The 14,765-nt window shown below is 32.0% G+C and overlaps 1 protein-coding gene and 1 long non-coding RNA gene across 2 annotated transcripts in view; both read left to right on the forward strand.

Annotated features, from left to right (window-relative positions):
- LOC121128340 (peroxidasin homolog) overlaps positions 1–14,765 on the forward strand; it is a 245,113-nt gene that overhangs the window by 93,422 nt on the left and 136,926 nt on the right. The gene's annotated exons all lie outside the window — the stretch shown is intronic.
- LOC139907011 (uncharacterized) lies at positions 1,841–6,225 on the forward strand. The gene is made up of 2 exons (XR_011783311.1): positions 1,841–4,400; positions 4,460–6,225. It is a non-coding gene; the product is annotated as an uncharacterized lncRNA (long non-coding RNA).

Genomic DNA, 14,765 nt, shown 5'->3' on the forward strand with positions numbered 1-14,765 from the left:
GAGCCTATTTAGATGTGGAGAAGGGAAAAGTTATATACAAAATGAGGCTTCCAAAAGTGCGTGAGATCATGAATCCTAAAGATTTGAAGGATAGTTATACATATAAGTGAGTGTTAGACTCAGAATAGAACTGAGGATTGTCGTCAGAGTAATTTATGTCAATGCCCTTGTTATATGGGGAGCGGGAATTGTGTATATGTCCTTTTCCCTTCCATAATGGCTGTTGGAAGCCCATTATAATAACACTTCATGACCACTAAGCATTCTTCAAACTATCAGGGTTAACATCTCATATTTCAGTTACTTTTTTTACATACCAAAAGTGTTTAATAATATTCCTCTTACATACCATTTCCATTCTATATTTTTTTTGCCAGTTGTAAAATAGATCTTTTTATTATTAAAGACTCTTATTCTTTTTAAAGGAATATTTGAAAGACTCCTTAACTTTATCTTATTAAGCTCCGAAATAAAAAAAACTTGGCAAAAAATGGAACAATTGGCCTTTTAACAACTGATTTGGGATTCGCTTTTTCTTTTTTTTTCTGAAGGCAAGGATTTTAAATGTTATAGAGGTTGCAATGTGATTAATTACAAACTTTCCTTAAAAATGTAGATGGCTGTAAAAAGAGGAAACTCTGGTTTTCATACTTTATGGATATGAGACCTGACATAGTTGCAGCGAACAGTTTTCCTCAAGTATCCAACAGGCTTAAGTAACGAAATTTCGAATTTTTTAAAATTATTTTCCTATAAATGACATCTTCTATAGTATTATTTTTTAAATTAGTTACTCAAGTCCAATACTATCTCTATAGCAAAGGAGAGTTGCAACATTGAATGCGTCGCATTTACATACAATTTTTGTTAAATTTTAGAATGTAAGTCAACTAGCTTCCAGTGAATAGAGACAAAAGAAAAAAATTACAACTGCTGTACATGCTTTGTGAAGTGGTGTAAGTGGTTTTTAACCTGATTGGTATCCCTATCATAGCACAAAACCAGTTTCTGGTCAACGTATTCTAATTTTGTTTGTAAATCAATGTAAATTTTTTAAATGACCATTGTCCACGCTGGCAATTTTCTCCAATGGCAATTTTTCTCTGTCAATTTTCTTGAGGTAAATTTTCCTAGAACCTATTATTTAATATTTAGGAATGCAAAATGGATGGAATAGTTAAAAAAATAATACAAATTAAGTAACGTAATTTTTCTAATCGTTTAACTGTTTACCATGTATTGCAATACGTTTTATTTTTTGGTTCTTTTTTTACTCAGTTTACAAACTACGTTATAGCGTGGATGTTTATTAACGGAGGGTTAAGGAAACAGGATTAGAAATAAGTGCATGCCAAATGTGTTTCCATAATTAAGAGATATTTCTAGTCTACTTTAATAAAACAAATAATGCCATTTATTACAATTTTTTAAATAATACACATTAACCCAGATGTTCGTGCACCATTATTGAATATGCCTGATAATTTGTCATACTTCTATAACATATATCTCTATCAATTTCTTATCATCTCATTTTTTTTCTTTGACACTCTTGAAAAAAAAAAAAAAATTAATGAAGTGAAACATTAACTATAAGTCAAAATCAATGCATCCATATATAAATATTACAACTTTTCTGTCTCAGCTCAAAGAATACTCCCTCAGAAAATTTTTTGAAATATTTTTTGACAACATTTAACAAAGTTTTTTTTCTTACTTTCTCAAAAAATTCCCTTTATGAAGAGGTCAACGGATTGTAAATATATATATAAATATTTCAAAAGAAATTTTTATTTTTGTATGGACTTGGAATTCAATTGACATCAAAGAGGAACTTTCTAGAAAGGGAATAATAAAAAAATGGAATAAAACTTATGCTAGACAATTCAACATTCACAAACTTTTTTTTCAATTTTTTATTAGGGGCATCGTTCTCTTTCTTACTTATAAATAGAAAATAGATTCCTTAATTTTATTTTCAGGAAATAAAATGAAACTTTGTCAAATGCACTTATACTTTTTTTTTTGATAAATGTTTAAAAAAAAAAAAAAATAACTTTTGAAAATAGGGCTTCACATTTGCTTTAGATTTTGTTCACACTAAATTTGAGTAATGGGGATTTAGGTTCAGTAAAATATGATTGAACCGGCCAAGGCAGCAAGTGCATAGATATAAATAAACTGCCTTTCAAGAGCTTGGCTACTTTAGTTAGCTACATATATGCAATAGTTGAACATTGAAATGTTTAATGAGATTAAACAAGCCATTGTTTGACGTAGTGGACATCATACAATTTCTTTTTTTTTTATCTGGGCCAATTGAAACAAAATAACTTATTTGAACAACTGGGCTTTAGGTTTCGTATTCTGAGTTTTACTGTTCATTCCATCTCCATATCGGGTTGTGCTAAAGTTTTGCCACAACTTTAAAGAGTAATAACTCTGCGTAAGCTACAAAAATCTGATTTTTTTCCTTTCTACTAAGAGCCCGGAGTCTTCTCTTTTTTTACGATAAATTCTATAAAAAAGAGTTTATTATCAAGTGCAAGAACAAGAAAGACAAAAAATTGCAACCTTGCTTCCCGCTGAAATGTCCTCAAAAGCAGTTATTACGCCAAAAGATGTGTCAAAAGCAACCAACTATCGTGTCAAGTAGCTCATGGATAAGGGTGAGATCTTTCCATGAAGGATATGCCTCAAGACGTCACTGTCTCAAGGTATATCAAAGAGGCTGGTGGTTTCTCTCTACAAACCCAAAATGAACTACTGCTTATAGCAGAAATAGTGAAAAAGTGAACCAAAAGCTCAGTTCCTGTTTTTTTTAGACCTCTTGGCCTCCCGAATTACCAGATTTAAATCTCCTAGATTATAGTATTTGGTAGCAAGTGGAGTCCCAGGCCTGCAGAATTCAACACACAAATGCTGAGGCCTGAAAGGACTCTTGTCAACTTCAGAGGCCAACATCAAAAGCAGCAAACTTCGCCTACGCCTAGAAGCTGTTTTAATTGTCAAAATTGATCGTATTCAAGATTAATTATTTTTAATATCATTGTATAAAATTATATTCATAAAATTATTTTAAATATTAAATGTAAACAAAGTTATGAATCATTATCTAATTCAATAATTTTAGTATTATAACTTTTGTAGGACCGGTATATGCTAATGAAAATATCGTCCTCTTAGATTTGTATTTAAAAAAAATATTACAATATTCTTTACACCCTCATAGCCTGTCAATGTATTCAAAAACAAGAATGAGTCACCAAAAAGAAACATAATCCTTTGACGTCAAGAGCAACATCGATTCATGTCATGTTTATAAGTCTATTTAATCATAAAAGAGAAGTAACACAAAAGAGACACATCCATTAAAAAACTATATACATGATGATGTTGCTAAATAATTCAGAGCTTTTTGCCTCATTCAAAAATATAAAGAAAACACAATAAATATAATGATACAAAAACTTTATGAATAAAGCAAAGTGTAAAACTTATTGGACTAGAAAATCCTTGCATTTAGAATGAGTTATGATGTTGTATATGTATATTTGTGCTCTTAAAACTGTTGAATACTATAATAATATAAATACATATGTGATTTATTTCTGGGATACATGGAAAAAGCAGGGATTAAATTCATTAGGGATGTATTTAAATAACTCACAAATCATTCTTGACAAAATTATTATTCCTTTTTTTTTAATACAGAGTCTGCACTCAAAACTTAGAGCAGAATCTAGTTATGTGTGTATCCCTCTTATATTTAATTAGGAGGTTACATTGTACGGGCGCACGTATCAAGGCTGTTATTGTTTGTGAAGGAGGAACTTGTTCATTAAAAAAATATAGCTAGATATAGTATTTAAACATTTAACAAATTGGTGATGAGTTGTCCTTTCTCGATTCCATAAAAATCACGTTTTTTGTAATTTAGTCATGGTACTAAAATTTTTGGGTCCATACTCCATACATTCAGTGTATAGGAAAAAAATATTGAAAAGTCCATAGTGTTTGGATATATTTTACGTAGAAACAGGTAATCTCAAATACTTTTTGGTCACTATCCAATATCCATATTGCACAGGATTCATTAATGTTTTGTATTTAGATAAGACGTAGATTAAACGACCTCTAATACGTTCCATTTATAAGAAATCTTCTACATATGTTTATATGTATATATTCCTCTAAAAGACGTTTATTGTGAATACATTAATCTTGTGTGTATGTGAATGTCCATAGTGCTTCTTCTTCTACCATATTTGATCTAAATCCAACATCAAACATAAGAATTAAAGACCATAAATACCTACATACAGGGTGTCCACGATAAATTGGAACTACCTTAAAATTCAACCTGCTTGATAAAAATGGAATTTGGAGTGTATTTGTTAGTATGAAAAAGTTAGACAGGATATTAAACAATAAATTTATTCAACATGTCCTCCCTCAGCAGCCACCATCTTCTCCATCCTGCCCCTAAAGGATTTGCATGCTCTGATGACTTACTTCCGCGGAATCGACAGCATTCCACTCCCTCGTAACGGAGCCCTTCAGGGCCGCGATGCTCTTGTGGCTGACCTTGTACACCTCCAACTCCAACTTCCCCTACCAGTAGTAATCACACGGATTGAGGTCGGGTGAGTTGGAGGGCTAGGTGTTGTGATCCCAGAAAGTGATGTGGTGGGAGTTGAAGAGGTTAGTGCTCTTCATGGCGATGTGTGCGGACGCTGAGTCTTGTTAGAATATGAACTCCCTCCCAGTGGCCGTATCCTTCATCCAGGGGATGACGAACTCCTCCATGACTCTGCAGTACCTTATCGCTTTAACCCTTTCCTTGGGATTGAAGAAGAAGGAGGTATCACCTCACCGGTGCTACAGATGACACCCAGGGTCATCACAGAGTCCGGGAACTTTGTAGTGAAGACCGCAGGGACCTCTTCTCTCTCCTTGGCAAGCCACTAGTCATTCTGGAAGTTGTAGCTTCTGTCGACAGTCCAGTTCTTCTTGTCGGAGAAGAAAATGATTCTTCCTCCATGGCTCTTCAGGTCATTGAGGACACGCTTACCGTTGGTGAGCCTGGTGGCCTTCGTGGATGCCGTGAGGATGTGTTGTTTGGCCATTCGGTATGACCTGTATCCGAGGTCATCATTCACAGCCTTGGATACCAGCTGTTTGATCACTCCACGGTTCTTGGCCAACCTGGACAAAGAAGTCCCCGGCGAAGCCTCGAGGGACTTCCGGAGGCCTTCAAGGAAGCGGGGAGTGCGTATTCGGTCACTTCTCATGTTGTGACCCTTGCGGCAGACCTTCCCCTCAACCTCCCAGGCATTGAAGACCCGGTACACTCTGGTCTTGAGGTAGTTAAGAAGCTTGTAGATAGCAGAGGGCTTGTGTTCCACGTGAGCAAATTCGAGGATGGCGTCTCTCCTTGCTTGTTCCATGATGACTATTGCTTGTTTTCAAAACAATTTTGGTGGAAATTATAGTGTATTGTTCACGCAACCTTTTATATTAGTATGATTTAACCCCGAATATCCACATTATGGATCTGGATGAAGTTTAAAGTAGTTCCAATTTATCGTGGACACCTAAAGAAAAACTTGGAAATGTAGCTACAAATTGTAGCTGTAAAATTACATAATTTAAGTTTTTTGATTGCTTGCACAACTTTTTCAAAGTACATTAAATAAAGTTCAATATTTATGTCAAATAGAATTGATAATTTTGTTTGTTTTTTAAGCAAGGCCAATCAACCCTGGGCGTTGCCTAATCAAATTTATATTCAAATTTACGGCATAAATAAACAATAGTATTCAAATTTTTAAATGGTTATTCAATATATTTTATATCGTTTATTGCGGAATGATCAATAAGAATCTATTGGATTGTGATCCTTAAAATCATATATAGTTTACTATAAAGAAAGATGAGAAATCATTTTGTATCTCCTTGATAATCAAAACAGTCCTTGCATGACAGTTGAACTCGACGACTTCCATCATTGTATCCTCATTTTCGACAACTGGCTTTCCAATGCCTACTGCATCTTGAACATCAAAATTACCCATACATAATCGATAAAACAAAAATACTGCTTGATTGGCTGCTAAAGTATCATAAAGGATTTTTTATTCCTACACCTAGTTTAATCAAACTGTTGAATATAATTGATATATACATAAAGAAAGGCTATTATAGAATAATAATAAAAGTTAACTAATGTTTTTAATCGTGTAGCCGGCACTCAAATTGTAGAAGTATAAAGAGTTTAATTATGAGTATTCTCTCAATACTCTAGGCGATGCTGGGGAAAGGAGATCCCCCGTAGTTTTGAGAAATTGAGCTGTTAATCCGTGTTCTCCAATGGTTCCCGGATGATGGAACCTAGTTTGAATCGGGAGAATGGGCGGACAATGACGTGGAGGGAAGACAGGATAAATAAAATGTGTTCATTTAAAAATTATTCGTTTGGTATACATAGTCTCCTTATGGTCAACCGGAATTTTAAAGGGAGGGATATGTGCTCGAGTAGCCACTCTCTCTCTCTTTTTATCCTTCGATTTACGTTATTGTCAGTGATGGGTAAAGAAGGGATCTGTGTAAAGAAAACACTAAGTTTGGTGATTAGAAAAGATAAATTAGTTGATGTTTTTGATCTTTTATTTTTGTAGTTTGCTTATTATTTAATACGTCGAGGGGGTGTCAACTTCTCCTTCTAAAAGAAAAATTCTCGCTTATCGTTGGTTTAAATTGATTTAAATATAACTATAAGATTTTCTCTTTACTAATGTTATTTTAAATAAGGAATGTTTATCCCCTTTATTGCAGTAATTCATTTCCTCTCCCCCAAAACACATGAAGGGAAGTTGATTCAGTCTTTATTCAAGAATGCCGTTAGTGTCGCTCAGGGCTTTCTCTTGCGCTATAACAAAAATCCAATTTTTAATTGATTGGCCACAAAAAAGTATTGTTTAAAATAGTTATAATATTTGTTACTGATGATTTATAAGCCATGAAATAAAATACAGTTATTTGACCCCATTCAAATCTATAACATGTATATAAATGTTTTTAAATTTGCACTTTATTATTTAGTACCAGAGTTATTAAAAAGTTTTGGAATTAACTATCGATGTTTCTAAGAATTTTTTTGGTGTGTTCCTATTGTTTATCTACCACAACACTAATTATGAAAAAATATATTTTTTATTTGTATTGAACATATTTTTTTTATTTGATAATAAATGTATACTAATTTGAAAATGTAAGTAATCCTCTGATGTCTACAAAATTTTAAATTATTTTTTCTAATTAATATTTTAAATTATGAATTTAAATATATAAGAAATCTTGGAGGAAAAAGTTTTCTAATATTTTATTGATGATTATATATGGAGCTATTATATATAATAGCTCTTCAGAGGAAATAAAGTTTAACGTTTCTACAATACCCATTTTAATGTCAGGACAACTGAACAACCCAGGAAAGTACTTGCGTTAGAATTTGAAAACGGAAGGTTGATTGAGAAGTTGAGTTGAAAGGGGAATGTATAAAAACTTCCGAATCGATACAGAAAGTTCCTTATAATAATACAATGTAAAAAAATAATATATTATATTATTTAAAAAATAAAGTTGTAACTCGATTTTTATTTTTTGATTTATTATCCAGTCTCTCCATGATTATTTATTTTTCAAATCTATTTTTATATATAAAAAAAAGATAAATAAAAAATAAAAAGATAGAATCATGACAAAAATCAAAGTTTTTTTATAAAATATATTCTAAACGGGTTCAATCGACCGAAAAATAAAATTGGTTATCTCCATATCATAATACATTCATATATATGTATACATAAGATTTAAAATTAAATTCTGAATGCCTCAAAAAGGTTATGTATATATGTGTATACTGTATATATACCGAGTGTACATTTCATTAGAATGTCCTGTTCTTTGGGTTCACATGGCCGCACCCTATATATAATTAAAACAATCTACGACCTCTTTTATATCCTGAACAAATGAATTGTATCATTTTTTTTTTAGGGGGGTTCTTAAATAGTATAAATGGTAATAGCATATTACCTTTCTACATGAGTTTCACTCACCGCCTATTTTCTCGCAGGGAGTAACCATTTTATATCATAGAAAAAATATTGATCTTGCAGTAACAGTACCACAGATTTGACAGTCAAATTATTGTTATAGCATTAGTAGATCTTTTGAATGTATATTGTTTTGAATAAGTAAAGATTTGCATTATCAGGCCTAGCCTTCCTTTTTTTTTTTTGCACTTTTTCAATTAATAGACGCTTAATGACAAATTCAAAAATGTCATAGGCCGTGTAGATCCATTTGAATTCTTTAGTATTAAACATTTTATCCTAATTCAACTTTTATATGTCAATTTTTTGCATTTTGTATGAATTGATGAAGATTTTTATGTTCAATGGAGTGTTGGTTTCGAGTACTTGATCTAGCCCAACTACACGAATTTTGGATGCTTAAATGAAAGAAAATCAAATGACACCATTTATAGCACTATTAAGTAACTAATTCTGGAGTTATTTGCGTTCAAATAATTTTCAAATTTGCAAAACACTACTAGATGACTGATCGTGTTTCTCCATCTCTACAACTGACTAAAAATGTAAACAAATGGAAGTATATTTTAATAAATCATCTAACCTTTTGTATGAGTACCTGGAAAAAACTTGCCCAGATGCACTCATACGGTATCTAGATAAAGTCATGGCTTGCTCCAATTCTAGTGCACTAATTTGTATAACTAAAAAAACTGGCTCGGCAAAATTCGAAGCAACTTATGCCATATTTGGCATAATACTAGTGTTGCTATTATGATTTTTTTAAAGGTCAAATTGCTGATTTTGTAGTCTCTTGTGCTGTCTCAATTATTAATTTATCAGTACAATTATTTTACTCCTTCTTTTATATGAATTAATTGTCTTAGATGTGCATCTTCCAGGTTTTTTGGGCAACTATCACTTCGACTACTTAAAATTAAACAATACATGTTTTTGTACTGATAAGCTATATAAATATTCTATGTTCAACTTTTGTAAATGCCATGCACTCTACCAAAAATAGTTTGAGATGTCTCAAACTATTTTTCCATGGTCCATTTTTGAATTGTCCACACCAGAAAATATTCTAGTGAAGAGGCTAAATATATATATTTTTTTAAATGGACAGTCTAATATACTTAGAAAACATAAAGTGCTACTTTCATTAACAGGTTTTTTTTAAAGTATAAATTAATTTTGCTAATATATATGTATATGTATGTACACGTGTTAGAAAGAGAGAGAGAAAAAAAGTTAGGTTGATCATTTTTTTTTAAATGTAATAAAAATCAATACAAATACATATGACAAAAACAAAAAATTTGTAATGAGTGTAGGCACAAAACAAGCAGAAACATTTAATTAAGATTTTATGGTTGTTATTTTTAATTATGAGGTTACATTACGCAAACAAATAACAGTAACAGAAATATTGAACGAGTTTTTTATAGTATGTCTCTCAGTGTAAAAATGTGGTAGGAACAACAACAACAAAAAAAAACCATGCGCAAGTGATTTCCTTCCTCAAGGTTTCAGTGCCCAGAAGGCTTCTGAGACCGTTAGCTTCTCAATCAGGACAGCCTACAACATCAAGAGCTAAATTACAGCCCCATAGAGCTAATAGAACCAAAAACTTCTGGAGCAGTAAAGTGGCTTACTTCTGCTCTACCTCCATGTGTCCAGCCCGACCTCAACCCCCTAAACTTTGTAGTTTGAGGTGTGTAAGAGAAAAATATCTCTTGCACCTCCCATCCAAAATTTAGATTCTTTTCCGAGCTGCCCTCATGAAAGAAGGGTATACAATGCACACAACCTTCATCATCAAGAGCTGCAATATGTTTGCTGGCGTGTTCAGGCTGTTATTGCTTGTGAAAGAGGACAAATTCAATAATAAAATATAATATTTAAATATATCATAAATTGGTTTTAAGTTGTCACGGTTTATTTTGTAATTTATTGATTCTTCTACAAGTTTTGGGTACCCACACTGTGTATATATGTACGTATATGTAAAAAGGACCTAGAAGTTTCAGGCCTAAATATAAAATTTTATCCAAGGAAAATAAAAAGACTAGCTTGCTTTATGTTTCAATAAAAAAAGGACGGCTTTGTAAAATTTATTTTTATGCTATATATGTATGCCTTTTCAAAGAATGATCTATAAAACAGTAAATTTATGTGGGCCATTCTCTATTATAATATATGTATATTCCTCAAGGTTATATAAATAATCTATATATTAAATGTGAATGTCTATGTGTGTTTGTATTTCCTTCAATCACGGTCGAACCAATGGATGGATTCTGCTGAATTTTTTCAGGTAATTTGTAAGGCTCCAAAAACAGTTCTGGTAACATTATTTTGGATTTTTTTTTTTGGGGGGGGGGGATGGTGGACTTTAAAAAGCATTTGTAGCATCTTACCTGTACAACCTGAGGGACGGGTTATATTTTGGATATATATGATGCTCATGGAAGCGGTGGTGAAAAATTCAACCTTCCTCAGGGACCAGCAGTCCAAAACTTATGGGCTGGCGTGTATTCTAGCATGTTTGAAGGGGGTTCTTGGTACTAAGAACCACGGTGGTGGTAGAATTTAAACTGTATTTTGGTTCAGCACTTCACCTGTACAACCTGAGGGCTAGGGTATATTTTCGAAATTAGAAGGATTTCTTTATGCTCAAAGAAGCGATGGCAGAGAAATACAGTTTAAACTCTACAAAGAAACTCAATTAAAGAAGGGATTGGAATAATAAAGTAGCATAAAATTGAACTTAAATCTTCTGATATTATTTTCTGGTTGGTCAATTCAACATTTTATACACATTTTCAAAATCGGTTATCATTGTTAATTAAGTTTTGAAGAGATAACATCTAAGTATTAAATAATCAAGGATGTTCATGAAAGACAGAGTGTAACACAGAAATTGGATAGGAATTTATAACAGTTGTTAGTTGTTTGATTGAGTTAGATTGAGATTATGTAATTTACGATTAACAATGTATATTATCCTATATTGCCTATGACCTTACTGGAGATAGAATTGAATTTTTGTCTGTTCAATTACTCTCACAGTTTATTGCATTTAATAAATTTAATATAAGTTCATAGGAGCTATGTTGATATCTTCACGGCCATCGTTCCAATTGTCAGGTTCACTTTTGGGTATTTATAATAGCATCAACTCTTGCTTGCTTCATCTAAAAGGATATCCCATTAAGGAGTATTTCATTATGTGAGCATGAGATACAATTACTGTAATAAAAAATATAAATCAAGAGTGTTGAGAACCTCCAAATTATAAACAGCATATTGATACATTCAACAAAGCAAGTTTTGTCGGACTTTCTCCGTGGGCCGCTTGTTGAGAACACTAGAGTTCAATATAAAAACAAATGTAATTTTTTTTTTTTTTTGAGGAATAGAGTCACTCAAAGATGGAATAATAATAAGATCCTACTTCGTCCTGACACATACAAAGAAAAAAATTATTCGCTATCTCAGTACATATTTTATTTAGGAAGATAGGATGTGTGATCGATATATTCTAACCATACAAAAGTTTAAATCATTGAACTCTTAACTTTTTGTGTATTACCTCAATTGACAATATGACGTCCCCCTCAATTTGGATTACTTCCGTAGTATTACATTATATTACTAAACAATAAAAGTTGTAAACTATTCCAGCTTTCTTTTCGTGGAATGAAATCTTTTTTTTTTTTTACCTCTGAGTCTCATTTTTTCTCCTATGTAACCCCCACAACATGTCAGTCCCTATCAATCATTTCCTACCGACTATTCCTAATTATTTCCCTCCTTTGTCGAAGAAGAAAGGGGCCTTTCTTTTTATGTGCTTAGATATGGATATCAAAGGGAACCCCTCAAATCAAAGAGGTACATAAAACAGTTAAATACAAAGGATGGAAATTCATTGTAATGATTCTATATTGGGTAGAGCCTTGTAATACTCCTTTGCAAATGGACCATAGATAAACCTTCCTATACATATAAGTGTATTTAAAGTATTACGTTTAATGTGCCTCAAAAAGAGAAAAAAAAACACAAATAATTATCAAATATATGAGCACAACATAAATAGAAATTATATTGTCATTAATATTCCCTTAAATGGCTTTGTATCTAAAGTAATTGCCTTGGTATATATACATATTGTATTTGTTATGAATTGACAGAAGGACTCAAGAGAATGAGAAGAAAACATTAAGTCAGCAACAATTTAGTGGAGTTTGTTTCATCTATATCTTATTTTTTCTTAATCAACCGGAAAATTTACATTTTTTCTTCTTTTTAATTTGTGTTTATTTTATTAATAAGTGAATAAGTAATTTATGTGTAGTCAAATATTTTTTGAATCTCTATTCATAACTCAAAAAAAAACAACATCCATTTTGTTTATTTCTTCTTGGAAAATTTAGAAAGATATGTTTTCTCCCCAAAAACCCAACAAAGAATGTACATAATTTCAAAAATGAACAATACTAACAGCTAGTCTTTTGTTCTTTGCATAAAACTCTAATTTTTATGTCGAAAGTATCATATCTCCCTATATAAGTATTTAGTTATTATATTATATAAAGACAATTTTAATTACTAAGAACTGTTTGCAATTTTTAATTTAATTAGAAGATACTATTTCCCTTGAGTCATTACCGACAACTACATATAGTTTTCCACTCATATAAAAAATATTTTTTTGGAAACACTAGTAGGGAAAAAAATTGATAAGTATGGGGAAATGTGTCTCAAACAATTTATCTTTTACTAAAAAAAGTTATTTCAGCACAAAATTGTAACTAAATAAAAATATGTCATTTACAAATTATACAAGATATTTATGAAGACAATATCTTTTGAGTTTACAAGATAATAGATTCCAGCTTATCTTAATTTTCCTATAGGCTCGATAGTATTTAAGGTTGAACTTACCTCAAACACAATAATTTATCAAGGAACTTGTATCAGATGACAACTTTGAGCCAATCAGGGGAAAAAATTGTTTTTTTTAGTTAACTTGTCGACTCCTTTCCTGGCGTTCTTTACGATGAAATCTTCTTGGATACTTAGTTGTTCTTGAAATTAAATTGTTAAGTTAGCATCCTCCAGTGAGACGATTTTTTTTAACATTCCTTTAATTTGAAGTTGGAGTTGCACTGATTGAGTATAAGTGAACATTTTAGTATTACAATGACCATAGTTCCTAGTAATATGATGTTCTAGAATTGTAAAAAAAAAAAAAGCTGAAAATTAATGTAATCACCCTGTTTGAGGGAGGAGCAGTATAGCTGTCATGATGTTTCATTAAATTTGTTGGAATCAGCTGCCAGATGAAGAAAATAAACACTAACCCTACTTTGTATCTTGTAATGCTTATGAAGGTGGGTATGAAAGCTATGCCGATCCTTAATTCTACTCCAAGTCCTAGTCCAAGGAAGTACATTTATAACCCCACAACAAATCCTGGGAGTTACTTTTTGGCTTTAACGCACTAGGAATTGCTTTACTAATACATTTTCTCTCCTTAAAAATAAAATAACAATGATAACAAATTTGAAAAAATAAAAACACCTATTCAGGTATCATCTACAAAAAGCTGCTTCCTCTAATACTCGTATTATCATATTAATACCATCGATGAACAAGCTTGTACCCGGTTCAGTTTCAGTGGTTCTATCGGTCCCAGTCTCATTTCTTTCATTTCAATGGTCTCAATATAGCTTTATCGGTCTTGGTTTTTGTCTTCGGTCTAATGTATTTTTAATAAATGGTCAGTTTGGTTACAGGCACTTAAACTAATGGGATCCGCTGGAAAATTTGGGCTCAAGAAATGAAATTAGATACAAACAGGGCTGCAGCTACCTTATACTTGTGCCCAAGTTCCACTAGGGCCCCGAAAACTAAAGTTGCTTCAGACAAGCAGGAAGATGGAGGATTGAGGATTGATTTCAGGCTGCACATACCTAGTATATATGTTTCGAATAAAGTGGGCCTCAGCTAAAAATTTATTAGTGTAGAGGGCCTTGGCATAGTAAAGTTTGGAACCCCCTGGCGCAACAAATATTATAGTTATAGTATTATAGGGCCCGACAAGCTTAGTTGCAGACCTGGATTCATAATTAAATTTTTAGACAAAACAACGCCATAGACTCAAAACAGAAGTTTTCAAGCCTATTAAACTTTTGGATAAAGAATGCAGGTTTTTTTGGTACGCAATGATCTTGGTATTAGCCTTACTGAGGTCTCAAAGAATACAATGATCGATAGTAAAAGGATTACATGTTTGAGAAAGTCTTTGGTTAAGAGCAAATGCTCCTTGAGCACTGCTACAGCTGGATATTTGGCCTCTTGGATCCTCCAACTTGAATTCTATTAATTATTTTGTGTGAAGCTACATTGAGTCAAATGTCAACAGAGATCCTCACACCTCCAAAAAGTTATTGATCGACTCCATTGTCCTAAAATGAAAGAATTTAGATCGGGTACTAGTTTCTAGAGAACCGAATCAAGGTCCTTATTTAATCCCATCTAGGCTAGATTGAGTGAGATATATTCTCAATGATTGTATCTCCTACTCAGTTATTGTTTTTTGAATAAATATTTTTAATAAATGACCATTTTATATCAAGTTTATATCTTGTACTCGTT

The sequence above is a fragment of the Lepeophtheirus salmonis genome, chromosome 13 (assembly GCF_016086655.4).
Source record: "Lepeophtheirus salmonis chromosome 13, UVic_Lsal_1.4, whole genome shotgun sequence".
In the NCBI taxonomy this organism is placed as follows: domain Eukaryota; kingdom Metazoa; phylum Arthropoda; class Copepoda; order Siphonostomatoida; family Caligidae; genus Lepeophtheirus; species Lepeophtheirus salmonis.